The sequence below is a fragment of the Pseudophryne corroboree genome, unplaced genomic scaffold, assembly GCF_028390025.1.
Source record: "Pseudophryne corroboree isolate aPseCor3 unplaced genomic scaffold, aPseCor3.hap2 scaffold_138, whole genome shotgun sequence".
NCBI lineage: Eukaryota > Metazoa > Chordata > Amphibia > Anura > Myobatrachidae > Pseudophryne > Pseudophryne corroboree.
In genome coordinates this window covers 1,138,161-1,144,361 of record NW_026968006.1, presented here as the reverse complement: position 1 = coordinate 1,144,361, position 6,201 = coordinate 1,138,161, and positions in this window count along the sequence as shown.

The window sequence follows — 6,201 nt, the reverse complement described above, 5'->3', positions numbered from 1 at the left end:
ACTCTGCCAGTGCGATCAGTTCAGTGCTTGTCGTTCCTGGTTTGACGTCACAAACACACCCAGCGTTCGCCCAGACACTCCTCCGTTTCTCCAGCCACTCCCGCGTTTTTCCCAGAAACGGTAGCATTTTTTCCCACACGCCCCTAAAGCGGCCTGTTTCCGCCCAGAAACACCCACTTCCTGTCAATCACATTACGATCACCAGAACGATGAAAAAACCGTGAGTAATATTCCTAACTGCATAGCAAATTTACTTGGCGCAGTCGCAGTGTGAACATTGCGCATGCGCATTAAGCGGAAAATCGCTGCGATGCGAAGAAAATTACCGAGCAAACAACTCGGAATGACCACCTATGTGCACTGCAGGGAAGGCAGATTTAACATGTGCAGAGAGAGTTAGATTTGGGTGTGGTGTGTTCAATCTGCAATCTAATTTGCAGTGTAAAAATAAAGCAGTCAGTATTTACCCTGCACAGAAACAAAATAACTCACCCAAATCTAACTCTTTCTGCACATGTTATATCTGCCTCCCCTGCAGTACACATGGTTTTGCCCAACTGCTAACAAAATTCCTGCTGCGATCATCTTGGAATTACCCCCATCGATTGATGTTTTCACACTGCTCGTGTATATAAGACATAGGGCCTAATTCAGTTTGGATCGTAATACGCGTTCCAACCGCAAAAACTATGAAGAGGATGGGGGCATATACGCAGGGTCCATCCTGTGCGTGTGCCTACATTTTCTCCGGGTGCCCCGCAGAAAATGCGAATGCCTCTGCCTGTCAATCAGTAGAGGGCGTACCTTCGCAGGTATATCGCGATCATGAGCCATGTCTCCCATTTTTGTCATTATAGGTGCTCTGTGAGCTGCTGGCCATGCCCCAGCCCCTCTGTCTCCCGTGAATAGACATTGAGGCTTATTCAGACCAGATCGCTTCAATTTATTTTCACCCAGCGGGCAATCTGGTCTGCACTGCACATGCGTATGCACCACAATGCGTAAGTGCGACGGTCCGGAGATCACAAGAAGATTGACAAGAAGAGGGTGTTTGTGTGGGTGGCAACTGAATGTTTCTAGGGAGTGTCCGGAAAAACACTGGAGGGACCCGGCGTTTTGTGGGAGGATTTGTGACGTCACCTCAATGGCTGAGTAAGTGCTGAGCTGTGCAGCTCTTGTGCACATGTGATCACACACCTGGACAGCAAATTTTCCCTTCCGCTGTAGGCGGCAACTACCTGATTACAGGGATGCAAAAAACACACCCTAGCGATCAGGTCTGAATTACCCACAATGTGCATATTTGCAGAGCAACAAACTACAGGGAGCCTTCCACCCCCCCCCCTTCCCCATGGGAAGGGGGGGGGGGTTGTTTGGGTTAGCTGGACATTCCCCAAAAAAGTGACTGTCCTGCAAAAATTGGGATAGTTGGGAGGTATGTTCAAATACATTTATTGTTTTGCATGCAGGGTAAATACTGGCTTCTTTGACATTTAGCCACAAATGCTGCACAGCTGAATTACAGTATTACACTGCAATTAACAGTTATGCTAGGACATTCCCCCTCCCAAATCTACCTCTCTCTGCATGTTACATCTGTCCCACAGTGGCGTGCGGTGAGGTCAGTGGCTAGTGAGGCACTACAGCCATAATGTCCGCCGAATCCTGCCGATGACCCTTAGCCAATGCCCGCTACTGCCTCTGAGCCGATACCCGCTGCCACCGCCAATGGCTTACAAACTCGCCCACAATCAACTGACCCAGCCCTCCACCACTAATTTCTATCTCAGTCCGATGCCGCCAATGCCCGCTGCCTGCCTGCTCATTGTTCTCGTTATATATTATAAATTTTTAAAGAAAAAAAAAATGAGTGTTTGGGACTGGGAAGGGTGAGGGAGGAGGACATGAATGCAATTTTGTTGTCCAGGGCTTCCATTAACTTAAAGGAGAAGGGTCTGAATGGGTTAAAAAAAATGCGTGAGGTCCCCCCTCCTTAGTATAACCAGCCTCGGGCTCTTTGAGCCGGTCCTGGTTATTTAAATACTGGGGGAAAAATTGGACAGGGGTTCCCCGTATTTAGACAACTAGCACCGGGCTCTTAGACCGGTCCAGGTTCCAAAAATACGTGGGACAATAGATGTAGGGGTCCCCCATATTTTTAAAACCAGCACCGGGCTCCACTAGCCAGAGAGATAATGCCACAGCCGGGGGACACTTTTATGTAGGTCCCTGCGGCCCTGGCATTACCCCTCCAACTAGTCACCCCTGGCCGGGGTTCCCTGGAGGAGTGGGGACCCCTTAAATCAAGAGGTTCCTCCCCTCGAGGCACCCAAGGGCCAGGGGTGAAGCCCGAGGCTGTCCCCAGCACCCCTGTGTGGTGGGTGCCGGGCTGATAGCCATGTGTGTAAAAAAAGAATCTTGTTTTTTCGTTGTGGTACTACAAGGCCCAGCAAGCCTCCCCCGCTTGCTGGTACTTGGAGAACCTCAAGTACCAGCAGGCGGGGAAATAACGGGCTTGCTGGTACCTGTAGTTCTACAACAACAAAAAATACCCAAATAAAAACACAAACACACACAGCGTGACAGTAAAATTATTGAGACAGGCTGTAGCATGTGGGTGCATGTAACCCTATAAAAGTGATGGATTGGGTGACTATTACAATACCCACTGTTGCTGTCTGAAAAATGATGGATTTATAGATTGCTCTGCCGAGACATGTTTTTTTCTAAAATGCACCACAGGTATGGATGGATAGTATACTTGACGACACAGAGGTAGGTAGAGCAGTGGCCTACTGTACCGTACTGCTATATATTATATTATTTATTATTATTATCCTTTATTTATATGGCGCCACAAGGGTTCCGCAGTGCCCAATTACAGAGTACATAAACAAATAATCAAACAGGAAAACAGCAACTTACAGTTGACGACAATATAGGACAAGTACAGGGTAAATAAACATAGCTACATCAGCAGATGACACTGGAATAAGTATCAGGTGGCAGAAGACTGCTGGATTTGGTGCAGCTGAAGATTATTAAAGTAAGAAAAGAGTAAGCACATGAGGGAAGAGGGCCCTGCTCGTGAGAGCTTACATTCTAAAAGGGAGGGGTAGACAGACAGGGGTGAGACAGATGGGGTACATAGAGAGCATGGAACAGAGGTTTAGGATGAGATTTGGCTGGGTTTGGTGAAGAAGTGGGTCTTGAGAGCCCGTTTGAAGTTTTGTAGAGAGGTGGAGAGTCTGAGGGGGAGTGGTAGGGAATTCCAGAGAAGTGGTGCAGCACATGAAAAATCTTGGAGGTAGGAGTGGGAGGAAGTAATCCGTAGGCAGGAGAGTCGGTGTGCATTAGCAGAGCGAAGAGGACGGGTGGGAGTGTAAAGCGAGATAAGATCAGAGATGTAGATGGGAGAGGAGTGGGTGAGGGCTTTGTAAGCAAGTGTGAGAAGCTTGAAATGGATTCTGAAAGGGAAGGGGAGCCAGTGAAGGACTAGTAAGAGAGGAGAGGTGGACGTAGTGCGTTTGGTGAGGAAAATGAGCCGGGCAGCAGCATTGAGGATAGATTGGAGTGGAGAGAGGTATTTGTCAGGAATGCCAGTCAGGAAGAGATTACAGCAGTCCAGTCTGGAGATGACTAGTGAGTGGATAAGAGTCTTAGTAGCATCCTGGGTCAGAAAGGGTCTGATCCTGGAAATATTTTTTAGATGAAAACGGCAGGTTTGTGAGAGGTGCTGAATGTGTGGTTTGAAGGAGAGGGAGAAGTCAAGGATTACTCCAAGACAGCGCGCTTGGGGGGTAGAGGAGATAGTAGTGCGATTGTAGGAGGTGAGATTATGCGGGAGGGAGGGAAGATGATCAGCTCGGTCTTAGACATGTTAAGTTTAAGAAAGCGCTGGGACATCCAGGAAGAGATAGCAGAGAGACAGTTGGAGATACGAGTGAGGAGAGTAGGGGAGAGGTCTGGAGAGGAAAGATAGATTTGAGTGTCATCAGCATAGAGATGATATTGGAAACCAAAAGAACTAATGAGCTTACCTAGTGAGGACGTATAGAGAGAGAAGAGAAGAGGACCAAGGACAGAACCTTGGGGTACCCCTACAGTTAGTGGAAGTGAGGGGGAGGTGGAGTCATGAGAGGAGACAGAGAATGAACGGTCAGAAAGGTAGGACGACAACCAAGAGAGGGCAGTGTTACGCAGACCAATGGAGTGAAGGATTTGCAGTAGGAGAGGATGGTCCACAGTGTCAAAAGCAGCAGAGAGATCAAGTAGAATAAGTAGAGAGTAGTGTCCCTTAGATTTAGCAGCATGGAGGTCATTGCATACTTTTGTAAGGGCAGTTTCAGTGGAGTGGAGAGGACGGAAGCCAGACTGGAATGGGTCAAGCAGTGAGTGTGAGGAAAGAAAGGAAGTAAGGCGGTTGTAGACAATACGCTCAAGGAGTTTGGAGGCAAAAGGGAGGAGAGAGATGGGTCGGTAGTTGGAGAGAGTGTTTGGATCAAGGGTAGGTTTTTTAAGAATAGGAGAGATGAGAGCGTGCTTGAAGGCAGAGGGGACAGTGCCTGATGAGAGGGAGAGATTGAGAAGGTGGGAAAGATGGGAACAAGCAGAAGAAGAGAGGTGGCAAAGGAGGCGGGAGGGGATAGGGTCAAGTGGGGAGGTGGTGAGGGGACAGGAACGAATGAGGGCCATGACTTCCTCTCCAGATGCATGGGAGAAAGATGACAGAGTTGGTACGAGGGATGGGGAGGGTTGGTAAGGGATGGGAGAAGGCTGGTTACTGATAGTCTGGTGTGATGTGATGTCCTGACGTATGGAGTCAATTTTGGATGTGAAGTAAGTGGCAAAGTCAAGAGCAGAGAGTGAGGAAGGGAGACGAGGTGGAGGTGGGCAGAGGAGTGAGTTGAGAGTGGCAAAGAGGCGCCGGGGGTTGGAAGACTGGGAGGAGATGAGGTTCTTGAAGTATGACTGTTTAGCAAGAGAAAGGGCAGCACTGAAGGATGAGAGCATAAGTTTGAAATGGAGGAAGTCTGCCTTAGAGCGTGATTTCCTCCAGTGTCGCTCAGCAGTACATGAGCATTTTTGCAGATATCTGGTGCATTTGGTGTGCCAGGGTTGAGGTGTTAATTTGCAAGGGTGAATAGTGGTTGGTGGAGCAACAGAGTCAAGAGCAGAAGTAAGGGAAGCATTGTATGTGGAAGTGGCTTGTTCAGGGCATGAGAGAGAGAGAATAGGAGAGAGAAGTGAGTCAAACAGGGAGGAAAGGAATGTGGTGTCAATAGCTTCAATGTTACGCTTAGTGATGGTAGCCTTAGGAGGTAGAGATGGGGAAGTCGAGAGAGATAGGTTGAAGGAGAGCAGGTGGTGGTCAGAGAGGGGAAATGGGGAGTTGGAAAAATCAGAAATATCACAGCGGTGAGTGAAGACCAGATCCAGTGAGCTCCCATTCACATGGGAGGGTGAGGAGGTCCACTGGGAGAGACCAAGTGAAGAGGTGAGGTTAAGGAGTTTAGAGGCAGGGGATTGTGTGGGGATGTCAATAGGGATGTTGAAATCGCCTAGGATAATGGTGGGAATGTCAGAAGAGAGGAAGTGAGGAAGCCAGGAAGCAAAGTTGTCGATGAATTTGGAAGCAGTGCCAGGGGGGCGGTAAATGACAGCTACTCTAAGATGGACTGGTTGGAAGAGGCATATGGCGTGGACCTCAAATGTAGAGAATATAAGGGATGGTTCTGGTGGTATGAGTTGGTAGGAGTAACTAGAAGGTAAAAGGACCCCAACACCACCCCCATGGCGACCCCCAGGTCGGGGTGTGTGTGTGAATGTAAGGCCCCCAGCAGAGAGAGCAGCAGCAGAAGTAGTGTCAGAGGGCGTAATCCAAGTTTCAGTAATGGCTAGTAGGTGTAGGGAGTTGGAAATGAAAAGGTCATGAGTGGGGACCAGTTTGTTACAAACAGATCTGGCATTCCAGAGGGCACAGGATAGGGGGTATGAGTTTGTGGGAGAGATGTGAATTAGATTTTCAGGGTTGCTGTAGCGATGAGGTGGGATTAACTTTGAGGGCAGGGATGATGAGAGAGTAGTGATGGTACGGGTGCCTGAGCTAGGAGGGGAAACTGCAGGAGGTGGGCAGGGAGGGAGGTCAGTGTGATGTGGATGGGGGTGTGGGGAGGTGACAGGGAAGGGAGAGAGGGAGCA